Source organism: Schistocerca serialis, chromosome 1 (genome assembly GCF_023864345.2).
Source record: "Schistocerca serialis cubense isolate TAMUIC-IGC-003099 chromosome 1, iqSchSeri2.2, whole genome shotgun sequence".
NCBI lineage: Eukaryota > Metazoa > Arthropoda > Insecta > Orthoptera > Acrididae > Schistocerca > Schistocerca serialis.
The window spans coordinates 750950972-750967991 of record NC_064638.1 but is presented as its reverse complement, the minus strand read 5'-3'; positions in this window follow the sequence as shown (position 1 = coordinate 750967991).

Sequence of the window (17020 nt, the reverse complement as noted above, 5' to 3'; positions counted from 1 at the left end):
TCGATACATCGGCAGTTGCTGAAGACGTCACCCGGCTACATTCCCGTATGTAATATGAGCAGCAGTGTACTTGTTCTGCAGAAGAAATCCTCTTTGCCAGCGTTTGTTCGCTGCTTGCGTCCGTCTCGCTTCCTCTGCAATGCGTTGTTCTCCTTCTAATGTAGTATCTCAACATCCCTTTACACCGCAAGCAGAGGATACTTACTTAGTGTACCACTGCAACGTCCTCCTTTCTGTTCCATTTACGAAGGGCTTGCAGGAATAAAGACTGGTCTTGAGCCTCTGTGTTAAGTCCAATCTCTCTAATTCTGCCTCCGTGGTATTTTCGCGAGATATAGGTGGAAGATTTTTGTATACCCGTCCTTCTGATTGAAGTTTTGAGGGACTTCAGCCTTTCACTTATGTAATAAAATCTAAATAGACCTTACCATTTTATTTATTATATGGCTACCAGTTTCGATGTTTCACTACACCATCTTCAGGCCTTGTGTCTCCAACCATCAATTACCAACTGACTGCCTTTCAGATGGTAGTTGATGATTGGAGACACAACATTTATATCTCCTGTTGTGTCTAGGCAAGACAGCCTAGACACAATGAGAGGAAGCCGAAAGGCATGCGCCTTAACTCATGCAGGCTGGCGTGAGGTCTGAAACAGGATACGTAATGAATGCTATAAAGAAAAGTACGTAGCTGCTGGAATACTTAACTTTAATCCACAATTGGTGAACATTGGTCTTGTTGATACAGTATTATCATCTCAATATAACTTGGTGATGGCGCCTTGCTAGGTCGTAGCAATTGACTTAGCTGAAGGCTATGCTAACTATCGTCTCGGAAAATGAGAGCGTATTTGTCAGTGTGGCGTCGCTAGCAAAGCCGGCTGTACAACTGGGGCGAGTGCTAGTACGTCTCTCTAGACCTGCCGTGTGGGGGCGCTCGGTCTGCGATCACTGACAGTGGCGACACGCGGGTCCGACGTATACTACCGGACCGCGGCCGATTTAAAAGGTACCACCTAGCAAGTTTGGTGTCTGGCGGTGACACCACATCTCCATCTACATGTACCTGATTACTCTGCTATTCACAATAAATTGCCTGGCAGAGGATTCAATGAACCACCTTCAAGCTGTCTCTCTACCGTTCCACTCTAGAACGGCACGCTGGAAACACGAGCACTTAAATTTTTCTGTGGGAGTCCCGATTTCTCTTATTTTATCGTGATGATCATTTCTCCCTATGTAGGTGGGTGCCAACAGAATGTTTTCGCAATCGGAGAAGCAAACTGGTGACTGAAATTTCCTGAGAAGATCCCGTCGCAACGAAAAACACCTTTCTTTGATTGCCCCTGCAATTCACGTATCATGTCTACGGCACTATGTCGCCTACTTCGCGATAATACAAAACGAGCCGCCATTCTTTGTACTTTTTCGGTGTCATGTGTCAGTCTCACCTGATGCGGATCCCACATCGTGCAGGAATACTCCAGAATAGGGCGAACAAGCGTAGTGTAAGTAGTCTCTTTAGTAGACCTGTTGTTCCTTCTAAGTGTTCTCCCAATGAATCGCAGTCTTTGGTTTACTCTACCCACAACACGATCTATGTGATAAATCCAATTTAGATTATTTGCGATTGCAATCCGTAAGTATTAAGTTGAATTTACAGCCTTCAGATTTGTATGACTTACCGCATAATCGAAATTTAGTGGATTTCTTTTAGTAGTCCTGTGAATTCCTTCACAATTGTCTTTATTCAGGGTCAATTGCCATTTTTCGCATCCTACAGATATGTTATATACACTCCTGGAAATGGAAAAAAGAACACATTGACACCGGTGTGTGAGACCCACCATACTTGCTCCGGACACTGCGAGAGGGCTGTACAAGCAATGATCACACGCACGGCACAGCGGACACACCAGGAACCGCGGTGTTGGCCGTCGAATGGCGCTAGCTGCGCAGCATTTGTGCACCGCCGCCGTCAGTGTCAGCCAGTTTGCCGTGGCATACGGAGCTCCATCGCAGTCTTTAACACTGGTAGCATGCCGCGACAGCGTGGACGTGAACCGTATGTGCAGTTGACGGACTTTGAGCGAGGGCGTATAGTGGGCATGCGGGAGGCCGGGTGGACGTACCGCCGAATTGCTCAACACGTGGGGCGTGAGGTCTCCACAGTACATAGATGTTGTCGCCAGTGGTCGGCGGAAGGTGCACGTGCCCGTCGACCTGGGACCGGACCGCAGCGACGCACGGATGCACGCAAAGACCGTAGGATCCTACGCAGTGCCGTAGGGGACCGCACCGCCACTTCCCAGCAAATTAGGGACACTGTTGCTCCTGGGGTATCGGCGAGGACCATTCGCAACCGTCTCCATGAAGCTGGGCTACGGTCCCGCACACCGTTAGGCCGTCTTCCGCTCACGCCCCAACATCGTGCAGCCCGCCTCCAGTGGTGTCGCGACAGGCGTGAATGGAGGGACGAATGGAGACGTGTCGTCTTCAGCGATGAGAGTCGCTTCTGCCTTGGTGCCAATGATGGTCGTATGCGTGTTTGGCGCCGTGCAGGTGAGCGCCACAATCAGGACTGCATACGACCGAGGCACACAGGGCCAACACCCGGCATCATGGTGTGGGGAGCGATCTCCTACACTGGCCGTACACCACTGGTGATCGTCGAGGGGACACTGAATAGTGCACGGTACATCCAAACCGTCATCGAAACCATCGTTCTACCATTCCTAGACCGGCAAGGGAACTTGCTGTTCCAACAGGACAATGCACGTCCGCATGTATCCCGTGCCACCCAACGTGCTCTAGAAGGTGTAAGTCAACTACCCTGGCCAGCAAGATCTCCGGATCTGTCCCCCATTGAGCATGTTTGGGACTGGATGAAGCGTCGTCTCACGCGGTCTGCACGTCCAGCACGAACGCCGGTCCAACTGAGGCGCCAGGTGGAAATGGCATGGCAAGCCGTTCCACAGGACTACATCCAGCATCTCTACGATCGTCTCCATGGGAGAATAGCAGCCTGCATTGCTGCGAAAGGTGGATATACACTGTACTAGTGCCGACATTGTGCATGCTCTGTTGCCTGTGTCTATGTGCCTGTGGTTCTGTCAGTGTGATCATGTGATGTATCTGACCCCAGGAATGTGTCAATAAAGTTTCCCCTTCCTGGGACAATGAATTCACGGTGTTCTTATTTCAATTTCCAGAAGTGTAAATCATTTTGCAATTCCTTTTCGTCATCTGATGTCTTTACAAGACGGTAAACGACAGCATCATCTGCGAGCAATCTAAGACGGTTACATCGTTGTTACACATAGTCTGCGACAACCAGTTCATAGATGTTAACCCGCTCAGCGTCATTTAAGGCCTGAAGATAGTGTACGGTGGTAGATTCTTCTAGGAACTTCTTGGCATCTCTCTGAACGGAACTTTAACAGGAAACCACACCGTGATGCGGAAAGACTCTCATGCAGCGTCTGCCACTAGAGTTCAGCCAGCACCTTCGTGACATTTCGTGCTCCCTAAAGGAACCTATAACGAAACGCACTGTCAGGGTAGGAGTAATCTTCACTTTGTCTGCCATCTGACCCTCAATTTTGTTGCAAAATTTATCGATTATCTTATTTTTGCTACTTTTAAACATATTCATGTTTCTTTGATTTATTCTAAAATAACCACATCCTCTAATCAGTAAACCGTTCATACATTCACAAAAGCATCAGAGACAGCAGTAATGCCATTAGGAAATACTGTCATATCATCCATTATTTTAATATTACTTTTTGTGCTGGCCGCTGTGGCGAGCTGTTCTAGGCGCTTCGGTCCGGAACCGCACTGCTGCAGCGGTCGCAGGTTCGAATCCTGCGTCGGGCATGGACGTATATGATGTACTTAGGGTAGTTAGGTTTAAGTAGTTCTAAGTCTAGGGAACTGATGACCTCAGATGATAAGTCTCGTAGTGCTTAGAGCCATTTGAACCATTTTTTTAAATTTTTTATTTATTTATTTATTTACTTTTTGTGGGGAACAATCCGCAAATAGTAGTTATAACTTGCTCAAAGGTCTGTGTCGTGTGGAGGAAGGATATATGTTAATGTGTTGTCGATGTCAAGATTCAGATGAAACTACATTGTTCCAGAGACCCTTTCCAGTGTCAAAAATGGCTCTGAGCACTATGGGACTCAACATCTGTGGTCATAAGTCCCCTAGAACTTAGAACTACTTAAACCTAGCTAACCTAAGGACATCACACACATCCATGCCCGAGGCAGGATTCGAACCTGCGGCCGTAGCAGTCGCGCGGTTCCTGACTGAGCGCCTAGAACCGCTAGACCACCGCGGCCGGCTTTCCAGTGTCAAACATGCACATGTATATACGCAGACTGAAGCTACAAATGACAATTCTATGCTTTCTAGTTTGGATGTGATACCAAGTGGGCTGGGTCGTGAATAAGAATTTCAATTGAGGAGGGAGGCGTGCTAGTCGATGCAGCTGTACGAAGCCACTGTGCCATGATGGTGTAGTGGTTAGCGCATCTGCCAACTGATCAGAGATCCCAGGTTCGACTCGTGGCCTCGGTTAAAATTTTCATTCTTCGCTGCAGTCTGCATGTGAACATCCTACACGTCAAGATTGTTAGAAATTGAGGAAAATGAGAAACTGACAAAAATCGTTCCAGCATTAGTTTAGAGATATATGGGAGACCTTAGAATGACTGATTCGCAGCACTGGAGTTGATCACACTGTCTTAACCATTCCGTCATCATGCCTGCCCTTACCCAATGGTTTCATAACAGGTTGTATCCTGGGAATGTGAAGGTTTTGCAGAACGCAGCTGCAGTAAACCACGCCCATCTATAGAGTGCGAGCGCCGTTTTGAGAGGCCTACAACCTGGTGGCCACACCGCTTCCGTGTTTAGGCGGCTACCAGCCTGCGCTTGCTGCCCGGGCCTGTCATAGAAGGCGCAACACGATGCTGCGCCATCCTTATTGCTACTAACCAGGTGCACCGAAATACCCTAAGAGTCAGTTCCCTATTCTCATCAATGAGATTTGCTGATACTGGTATTCCGAGTATCTCCTCAGTTACGCTGCTCCATAAATCCTTCTCAGAGAGTCGTGGCGTGACAGCACTGTGTGTGGCAGAATGTACAGATTACACCTTAAAGTTCATGCAATTTATTTATGTCAATGTAGATACACCCGTGGTTTAGGGCTGCCGGTATGGTAGCTCAGCGTGTTCGGTCAGAGGACCGATTGTCTTCTGTAATAAAATGAAATGAAATGATCGTATGGCGTTGTTGGCCGGGAGGCCCCATGCGGGGAAGTTCGGCCGCCGTATTGCAAGTACTTTTTAGTTGACGCCACTTCGGCGTCTTGCGAGTCAATGATGATGAATAACACACAACACCCAGTCATCACGAGGTAGAGAAAATCCCTGACCCCGCCGGGAATCGAACCCGGGACCCCGTGCGTAGGAAGCGAGAACGCTACCGCAAGACCACGGGCTGCGGACTATGTCTACTTAAAAAAAAATTAAAAAAACTGAGTCAAGGAATCAACGGTCGACTTGAACTGATGTCATGTGACTTCCGCCCAGACCAAACGAAACGATCAATACGGAAAAAAAATGTAAAAAAGGAGAGGGGGGGGGGGTTGCGTCTCCGATTCATAGGCTAAACGTCTTCGGTTCCGGGTTCGAATCCCGCCGCTGCTTAAATTTTGATAAATAATCAGGATTGGCGGCCAAAGACTTCTTGAATAAGAAGTGATCCTCATTTGACCCTCATTCTGCCAACGGCCTTGTCAAAGAGGGCGGAGGGGCATCCTACATTTCTCCTCCCGATAGCGGAGGTCGAGAAATTTGCGCCCCAGATCTCCGCAGAATCGTCTGAGCCTCTGGTTTAAGCCTTCCACTCGGCTCCAAACCGGGGACGACACTGCAGGTAGTTAGTTCAGATTCCACCCCGCGAACGGGGTTTTCTGCCTTCACCAACTCCGCCAACCGCCTGTATGAACTGAGGATTACATCTGAACCCAGACGGCAGGAGTCATTGGTGCCGATATGAGCAACAATTTCCAGTCGGGTGCACCCAGTGCTCTCTATCGCCGCCGCAGGTCTTCCTCCACATCTCGGATGAGACCCCCCGGCAAGCAGACAAACACTGACCTTCTTCCCTGACCTTTCCGATACTTCCCTAAGGCGCTCCATCACCCGCCTAACACTAGAGTTCCCAATCACTAATAAACCCTTCACCCCGTGTGCCTGCTCGGACCTCGCTGAAGGAGCAGCCACATGTCCACTCACAGGCAGAGCGGTCAATGCCACACGGCCAGCCTCCACATTGACCCTCCGCCTCGTGCGACGCGAACGCCATTGAACCCGCCACTCCCCTTTGGGAGAGGGTGGCCCATCCGCGCCCGGTACCCGTGAAGATGTCTCGACAGTAGGGGCCGTGGGTGAAGCATGTAACACCTAGGGTGTACCATGCGACGCACCAGACTCCCCATTGCCGCCACACTCCGAGGCAATAGCCTGAGGACGACCGACAGCGGCGAGTTCCTCCTGCGTCCGTACACAGCAGTCACACATCCTATCCATACTAAGAAATCAGCAATTTACTGTAGAGAGTTAAGCAATCACCTTTTAACTAGACTGCTAATTCACTAACGGCGGCTGATAGCTGACTGAACTGATGTTACTAGACACTTCTTGATGGAAACAATGAAAATAAGCACTAACTGTCTCTGGACTGTATTCAAAACAAACATGAAATCTATGGAAGGCTATTACTAGTACTCAAAAATTAAAGCTTCCTAAAAGCAAAAACACACGGCGAAAGAAGTGACAAGCAAGAAAAACACAGTTAATGCTTAAATTTGCGTAGCTTGCTGCACAGTAGATTAGAAGCAGACGGGAGTTACGACAGGTCAGCAACGGAAGCAGTTAATTCCATAAATTATCTGGGAGTAGGCATTAGGGGTGATTTAGAATGGAATGACCATATAAAATTAATCGTCGGTAAAGTAGATGCCAGACTGAGATTCATTGGAAGAATCCTAAGGAAATACAGTCCGAAAACAAATGAATTAGGTTACAGTACACTTGTTCGTCCACTGCTTGAATACTGCTCACCGGTGTGGGATCCGTACCAGGTAGGGTTGATAGAAAAGATAAAGAAGATCCAACCGAGAGCAGCGCGCTTCGTTACAGGATCATTTAGTAAATGCGAAAGCGTTACGGAGATGATATATAAACTCCAGTGGCACACTCTGCAAGAGAGACGCTCAGTAGCTAAGTACGGGCTTCTGTTGAAGTTTAGATAACATACCTTCGCCGAGGAGTCAATCAGTATATTACTCCCTCCTACGTATATCTCGCGAAGAGACCATGAGGATAAAATCAGAGAGATTAGAGCCCACACAGATGAATACCGACAATCTTTCTTTCCACGAACAATACGAGACTGGAATAGAAGGGAGAACGGAGAGAGGTACTCAAGGTATCCTCCGTCACACACCGTCAGGTGGCTTGCGCAGTATGGATGTAGATGTAGAAAAAATCAAAACACGTTCATAGGACTTGTTGACCTGAAAAAAGCGTTCGACAGTATTCTTGGCCTTGGTATGATCAATTCTCCCTGGCTTTGGAATAAAGACAACCTTCACTGCCCTCTAGGCATTTGGAATGATTCCTACTGCTAGGCTAACCCTGAATAACGTGCATAGGACTCTTATAAGAATCTCTCCTGCCTGTTGCAGGAGAGCTGGAAAGTTCCATCTGGGCCAGGTGACTTGAACAGTTGGAATGATCCCACCACCTATTGGATTTTACTGGAGTCGACACACTCCTTGGCTGATTGCCAGTCCTCTCTTCGAGTGCCTGAGAACCATTGTCAATGTTCTGGTCTATGTTATCCGCCAGAGAATATTGAGGAAAGTGAGTTTTGAGGAGCAGTTCCATCATCGCATGTGCTGTCTTTGTATATTCCCCATCCTCCTTCCTCAACGTACCTCCTGGGTTAGTTGGTACTCCAGTGAGGATTTCGTGAAGTCTGGCTTGAGCAGCCATGTCCTCCACTTCCTCACAGAATGCCATCTAGGATGCCTCCCTTGCTTGTCTAATTGCAGGGTTGTAGTTGACAAGGGCCACACGATATTTTGCCTATTTTCCTTTACATCTCACAAGGTTAGACAGTCTTCATAGCTGTTTTCTTTGCCTTTCCAAGTTATTGTTCCACCAGGGCACACTCCTATTTGTGCACTTCTTGGTGACTGAGCAGTTTTCCTCGTATACGGTCACTATGGCAGAAGTTACAGCCTATGATACTTCCTCAAAATCTACTGGATTCCTTATCGAGGTTTTAATTTCCGATAAGCTTAAGTCAAGGTCCCTCCTATATGTGTCCCAGTTTGATTTCCTGTCTGTGGTCTGTCTGATTCCCATTTCAACCTTGAATTTAATATACATGTGGTGTGATGAGGATGGCTCGAATGCCGCATGCCATTGTTTGACATAGCTGTCCATCATCATGGAACCAAAGGTTATGTCAATTGCTTCTTCCCTTCTGCTGTTCCTTAATGTAACTTCGTCACCCCTATTCAGGACCTCCAAGTTGTTAGACAGAGAAATTCAAGAAGGTATTCACCTCTGCTGTTGGTGTCCTTGCTGCCCCACACTAGATTGGTCGCCTTGCTTATGGCAAGCTTCTGTCAGTCTCCTCACGTCCAAAGAAGGAGGATAGCTGTCTTCGTAAGGAAGGTATGCTGAGGCCAAAACAATTTCCCTCATGATACCTTCCTCACGTTGCTGCATCCTGATGGTCACCAGGTCCCTGGAACAGAAATCCATCATTGTCATGAAAGAAATTCCATTTCTCACATAGATGCTTGTTCTGGAGTTTCTTAGATTTCTGGTATAAATCAGTTTACCTCCAGTGTCACCGAGGCCCAATGCGCCCCCTTCATGCAAATACAGTTCTTCTATCAGGGCCCCGTCCACTTCCTGTCTCCCCAGGCGACGGGTCAGGGCAGCAGTGACCCCTTCACTGTGCTGCAGATTAATCTGCAGCACCTCAAGTATCCATCTTGGTGCCACCATTGCCTTTGAGGTCTTTGATTACCCTGACAGCAACCCGCGCAAATCCTAAAGACAATTTCAGGTCTTGCTCTCACATCACCTTCAGGGACTTTCTCTGACCTCCACCACCATGGTTCGTCCTTCTGGTACAGCCTTCTGGTTGATTACTTTCCAATCGTCTATAGAGACTTTTGGCTTCTGGACCCCTTTTTTCTCGAAAGGAGTCTTTGGAGATACATCCTTAAGAATCTTTGGTACCCATATTGATACCTTTGCGGTCTTAAGAAGCTCAGCTGCTGTCTTGCCCAGCAATTTCGCATCCTCCCATGAGGATATCATGGGCACATTGTCCTTGAGCCATTCCACTGTATGCAGCCCCTCACAGGCAAAAGTGAGGGCACCACGATTTAGATAGACCCTCCTGAAAGTGGGTCCTCGACCAGCTTGCCCCCCCCCCCCCCCAAAATCTGTCCAAAGAGGGCCACCTGTACAAGCTCCTCCTGCTGAGAGGTGATGATGCCTACCAGTGAATAGCGTTCTTGGGTAACTGCCATCTTAAAAATCGAGACTGCAGTACTATAGGTCTGTTTCCTTATTTCTTGCCTTGGCTTTTTCTGGGCTTCCTTATCCTGAGATGAGGGAGTCTTAGATTCCTCCCTTTTCCTCTTGTTACCTGTCTTCAACGTTGTGGCGGTCTGTTATCCCCTTCAAACTGAGTGGGATTCTTCTTGGGAGTCTTGGGCTGAAGCCTTTTTAATTCCCTTCAGATTTGTTTGGGAAGCCATTCTTTTCTTTCCTTTTGTTTCTGTTCCCGAGAAGTTTCCTCCTCAGGGCCCCAGACAAGGCTTTAATCTTGATCTGGTCCAGCTTCTCAGTTGCAGTACCCACTACTTGCTCAGGTCTAGGTCCTGATTCAATAGTGGGAATGTGTTCCATCGGTCCTGACCCTGATGTTTGAGTGTCTGAGGTCTCAGTTTGACCCTCTGTTTGTTTTTATTCCTTTTCGTTAGTCGTGTCCATCTTGGTTCCATGAGATTTGGGAATCTACACGGTCCACACCATGGAAGCCACAGGTGGTGTAAGGCTACTTACTCAGGGAGGTCGGCCATTATCCCTGGGGCTCCATTTGTGACATCTTCCCACGTGCCATGCACCCCTTGGCATGGATAACATCCCACCTTAGGTTGGGGAAGGGAAATGGGTAAGGACTAGGAATGGATAAGGAAGAGAAGACGTTTTGGGACACTCTTTGTCTGATCCATCAGCTAAGACTTTTCTGGCAGTAGGTCCTCTACCTTCGGCATAGCACTTAACTTCATGCAGATACGCAAGCCTGTCCACCTACACAAACAGTACTTCAATGGTGTCCCTCAGAGAGGTTCACTACCATGCAATGCAATGCTCCAAACGCACGTTCTCAGAAATTTCTCCCTCAGTTTGAGGCCTATGTAAGATACAAGTAGACTTATTTTGGCCAGCAGTTCCCTTCTTGCCAGTGCTAGTCTGCTTTTGATGTACTCCATGCTCCATCTGTCACTGGTTATCTTGCTGCCTAGGCAGTACAATTCCTTAGCTTCATCTACTTTGAGACCATCAATCCTTATGTTAATTTCTCGATGTTCTCATTTCTGCTAATCCTTATTACTTTCCTCTTTCTTCGATTTACTATCAGTCTATATGTACTTTGTTCATTCCATTCAGCAGGTAATGTGATTCTTCATCACTTTCACTGAGGTTCCTTCCATTATCACCCGCAACGTCAGAATTGCCCCTCTCGTGCCTTTACCTTTCCTAAACCCAAACTGATAGTCATCTAACACATTCTCAATTTTCTTTTCCGTTCTTCTGTATATTAGACTTATCAACGACTTTGATGCATGAACTGCTAAGCTGATGGTGCGATAATTCTCGCACTTGTCAGCTCTTGCAGTCTTCGAAATTTCGTGAATGATATTTTTCCCTATGTCAGATGGTATGTCGCCAGACTCAAACATTTTACACACCAGTATGAATAATCGTTCTGTTGTCATCTCCCCCAACGATGTTAGAAATTCGGATTGAATGTTATCCATCCCTTTTGCCTTATTTGAACCTAAGTCCTCCAGAACTCTCTTATATTCTGATTCTAGCATTAGATCCACTATCTTTTCTAAATCACTTCCTGTTTCTTCTTCTACGATATCAGGCAGTTATTCCCCCTCATAGAAGCCTTAAATGAACTCTTCCTACCTATCTGCTGTCTCCCCTGCATTTAGGAGTGGAATTCCCACTGTACTCTTAGTTTTCCACCTTAGTTTTTGACTTCATCGAAGGTTATTTTAACTTTCCTATATGCTGAATTAGTCCTTCCGACAATCATTTCTTTTTCGATTTCTTCACACGTAACATGTAGCCATTTCATCTTAGCTTCCTGCACTTTCTATTTATTTCATTCCTCAGCGATTTGTATTCCTGTATTCCTGAATTTCCTTGAACGTTTTTGTACTTCCTTCTTTCATCGATCAACTGAAGTACTTTTTCTGTTACCCATGGTTTTTTCGCAGTTACCTTCTTTGTGCCTATGTTCTTGTTTCCCGCTTCTGTGATTGCCCTTTTCAGAGGTGTTTTCCTCTTCAACTGTAATACCTGCTGGACTGTTCCTTGCTGCTGTATCTGTACCCTTAGAGAACTTCAAGCGTATATCATCATTTCTTAGTGCTTCCGTACCCCTATTTGTGGCGTATTGATTCTTCCTGACTAATATCATAAATTTCAGCCTACTCTTCATAACTACTACATTGCGATCTGAGTCTATATCTGCTCCTGGGTACGTCTCACAATCCTGTGTCTGATTTCGGAATCTCTGCCTGAGCATGATGTAATCTGACTGAAATTTTTCCTGTCTCTCGGCCAATATATTTGAGAACTCAAATAGTCATTGTCCTCTCTCATTCTCAGTACTAAACCCACGTTTCCTTGTTATTCTTTCTTCAACTTCTTCTCCTACAAAGGCATTCCGTTCCCCCATGACTATTAGGTTTTCGTCTCCCTTTACGTACTGAATTACCCGTTCAATGTCGTCACATTGTTTTTCATCTCCTCATCATCAGCTTGTGACGTCGGCATGTATACCTGAAATATCTTTTTCCTATAGGCAGTATCTATCTTACCCCTAGTGAGATATGCCTCTACATCCTTACATTTGTGCTCTAACCATCCCTGCTTAGCCATTTTGCACTTCCTGTGGATCTCATTTTTGAGGCGTTTGTATTCCTTTTTGCTTGCTTCATTTACTGAATTTTTATATTTTCTCCTTTCATCAATTAAATTCAATATATCTTATGTTACCCAAGGATTTCTATTAGCCCTCGTCTTTTTACCTACTTGATCCTCTGTTGCCTTCACTATTTGATCTCTCAAAGCAACCCATTCTTCTTCTACTGTATTTCTTTCCCCCATTACTGTCAATCTATCCCTAATTTTCTCCCTGAAACTCTCTACAACCTCTGGTTCTGTCAGTTTATCCAGATCCCATCTCCTTAAATTCCCTCCTTTTTGCAGTTTATTCAGTTTTAATCTACAGTTGTGGTCAGAGTCCACATCAGCCTCTGGAAATGTCTTACAATTTAAAACTTGGTTCTTAAATCTCTTGTCTTACCATTATATAATCTATCTGAAACCTTCTAGTATCTCCAGGCCTCTTCCATGTATACAACCTTCTTTTATGATTCTTGAACCAAGTGTTAGCTATGATTAAGTTAATGATGTGCACAAAATTCTACCAGGTAGCTTTCTCTTTCATTTCTTACCCCCATTCCATGTTCACCTACTACGTTTCCTTCTCTTCCTTTTCCTACTATCAAATTCCAGTCACCAACGACTATCAAATTTTCATCTCCCTTCACTATCTGACTAATTTCTTTCATCTCATCATACATTTCATCAATCTCTTCGTCATCTGCGGAGCTAGTTGGCATACAAACTTGTACTACCATTGTAGGCGTGGGCTTCGTGTACTTCAGTATATCTAGTGATCTGTAGATTTTCACTGTGCAAAGGTGTTGTATTTTTTGTGTATATATGGGTGTGTATCGTGTGTGTATATGAGTCACTGAACAATAAGTGTGAGTGTACTTGTGCTGTTAATAACACATCGTAAGATCACATGAGGCTACATACAACATATTTACTACAGCTTCATTCCAGAGGCAAGTATTCTTATTTTTGATGTTGTTAAGGCTTTCTAAAGTGCCTGCGACATAAATCACTTTGGAATGTCTGCATAAATGTAAAATAAATTAGGAACAGCTCAATGTGGAGCACCTTAGTCTTTTAATTTTAGAAATATCTTTTCACAAGAATAATAATACTTTTGTAGGTTCATGCGTGGAAACACCTTTTTCATGGTACATTTATTATTAATTCAAAGCTGAACATTTTCTTAACTATGAAAAATCTCATCACTTGAACTGAAGACAGCTTTGAAGCAGCAGTGACAAGAATTTTTTTAATATCTATATCACTCTCTGCAAAAGTGACTGAAATTAACTTGACTTTGATCTGCTTGTTCAAGAAATTGATTGTAACCCATCTCCTTTTGGGTTTATACCATATAATATTGAAGTAATTAAAAAAAGAATCTGCTGTGTTGTAAAATGGCAGGCAACAGTACTAATTACGATTTGTGCTGTACCACATATTATTAATCTCTGGAAAATTGTACAGTTTAGGGATGTTGATGCTACTGAAATAAGTGATTTTGTTATCAGTAACAACATATATTTACCAGAGATACATTACAAGATACGTACGTCTCCATTCAATTCTTTCTCGTAGGAAGATCCACACCAGAGTAAAAAGATTATGAAAATCTGTTTCTGTTATTTTCATTGTTCTTTGTATCTTTACTACAAAATATAGACTATAATGAAATTTTGATACTGCTTTTCATATACGCCAGAGTGAGTTAATTAATATTTATAAATATTATCCGGTACACAGAATAACAGTTTTATTATGTATACATTTCATGTCAACCAAAAACAAATGTTACTCATCCTCAGAGGACCAGTTCAGTGTGAAATCACAGATATGACAAAAGCGAAGAACACGAAGCTGAAAGAAGCTCTGAAAGAGTACCAGAGGTTGTTGGACACTAAAGTGAATACAACAGTTTTTTTATAGTGGACAGCAGGGTGACCACATGGTGGCTTAACTGATTAGTGGTGGCTGGACACCTGCCCCACATGGCAGCCCAGAGTAGTAGGCCCTGCAACATCTCTCCCCGTCAGTTGCTGCCTACATGGTGGCAGAGCGCTGCAGTCAGTCAACAGCCAGCTTGTGGCAGCACCACGGGCTGCCCTAATCTAATAGTATCCTTAACAATTAATTACCAATGACAAGCAGCGAAACTGTTGGCATGGCAGACTGTGCCACCTGGCAACCTAGTGTAATAGAGGCCTTATGTACTGGGCATTGACACTGAAATGCAGTTAACATCTGAGCTTATCCCCCACATGTCCTATTGGGGACAGATCTGGCATTGCGCTGGCCATGAGAGTAGCTCAATATCACACAGGCAATACGTAGTGCCAAATTCTATGAGTGGGTGAACATTGTCCTGTTTAAAAGTATCGGCATAATAGGTAACATGAGGATGCGGGATGTCTGTGACATGCAATTGTGCCATCAGAGTTCTGTCTGTCACCACCAGGCTTGAACTGAAGTCGTACCCCATGACTCCTCACAACATGATGCCAGGAATGACACCACTATGCCTCTCCAAAACTTTGGAAGAATGGGACCACTCTCCAGATCAACACCACACTCACTAATGATGGTCATCCAAGGTAGTGCAGAACCATAATTCATTGCTAAACACAATATGATACCAATCATCAGCAGTCTCTGTTTCCTGGTAGTGGCACCACACTAAACACACCCATTTGTGTTGTGGTGTTAACAGCTACCTATCCAGGGCATGGAAATTACCTATTCCAGCTGCTGCTAGTCTCTGATCACTGGTGTGGGGTAACACAGAATATGGCAGAGAGTCCATTAATTGTTATCGTGTGGCAGGCACAAATATAAAAGAGTTACAACGTCCTCCTGTGCAATAACGTGACCCTTCCTTCTGGTGATCAAGTATGGTCAACTGAAACCTTGACAATGACAGTGAACAAATCTGTCCTCACATTCCCATGAAATCCAACAATGAGCCACTTTCACATCCGAATGCCCCACATACTGGAATACTCCACAGTTCAATCTGCTAGCGAAATGAAGACCCAGAAATGAGGCCTCATTCAAACTCTGTCAGATGCTGATAATGCTGTCTCAAAAGAGTATGTGGCACCTGTGTGTCCTTCAGCAATAACTCAAAATCTGACACTCTTTGTGCCCCTTTTATATTCTCCCAGCTTTGTAACAACAGTAAATATGAACAACAATGGTGATCATTTTACTTGTCACAGAGAACTGGTTCATGGTGTGGGTTCCTGTAGACATGTCCTAGTTCATGAACCACGGGCAATGTATGAGTGGCCAAGTAAGTGGTCCCGACAGTCGGGATACCAGTTACTTTGGAATAAGGCAGGGCATCTCGGACATATTCTGAGTCTTGGTCACCTTTGTGCTCAAACGGCAAAGACTACCAAATCCACCAGTTAGTCCCTCAACCGTTAGGGGTAATACCCAATGGGACTCGGGGCAAGTAAGGCTAGCAACCTGCTTCCCTGGTACTTTAAATATGTTGCTGGCAACAATCAGAGCAAAATGCCTCGGACCTTTGGAGGTGACGGAGTTATACCTCTAACTGACAAACCAGGGACTCCTAAGATACGACTTGGCAAACAAATGGTAATGAGATGGGGAGCTATTAATATCAGTGGGGGCTACTCTGGGAAGAAGGTAGAATTGGCAGAGGCTGCAAGTAAGATGGGGCTGGACGTTTTAGCTGTTAGTGTCATTCGGGTAAGGGGTGAGAAAGGAGAGGAAGTGGCAGAATACAAGGTCTACCTGTCAGAAGTCAAAGCAGGAACAGCACAATGGGGTGTAGGGCTTTACATCAGGAAAGAAATGGAACCCAGCGTAGTTGCAATAAGGTATGTAAACGAACGACTGATGTGGTTAGATTTGACAGTGTCTAGCAAGAAAATTAGGATTGTGTCAGTATATTCGCATTGTGAAGGGACAGATCAAGATAAGATGGATAGTTTTTATGAGGCACTCAGTGATGCAGTTGTTAGAGTAAAGGACAAGGACAGTGTTCTGCTCATGGGTGATTTTAACACCAGGATTGGAAATCGACCAGAAGGGTATGAAAAGGTTATGGGTAAATTTGGAGAGGATGTGGAGGCCAACAGGAACGGGAAACAACTCTTGGATTTCTGTGCGAGTATGGGCTTAGTAATCACAAACTCCTTTTTTAAACATAAGAACATTCACCGGTATACTTGGGAAGGCAGGGGAACCAGATCTGTCATTGACTATATAATAACAGATCAGGAATTCAGGAAGGCTGTGAGGGACACACGTGTATTCAGGGGATTCTTTGATGACACTGATCATTATTTAATCTGCAGTGAAATTGAGATTGTGAGGCCGAAAGTGCCGGAGGTCAGGTCCATATGTAGGAGGATAAGAGTGGAGAAACTTCAGGATAAGGGAATCAGGCACAAATACATAGCAGCGATCTCAGAAAGGTACCAGTTATGTGAATGTAGTCAATTACAGTCATTGGAAAAGGAATGGACAAGGTACAGGGACACAGTACTAGAAGTGGCTAAAGAATGTCTAGGAACAGTAGTGCGTAAAAGTAGGATGAAGCAACCAGCTTGGTGGAATGGCACAGTCAAGGCAGCCTGTAAAAGGAAAAAGAAGGCGTATCAAAAATGGCTACATACTAGAACTCAGGTAGACAGAGAAAGTTCTGTTGAAGAAAGAATCAAAGCC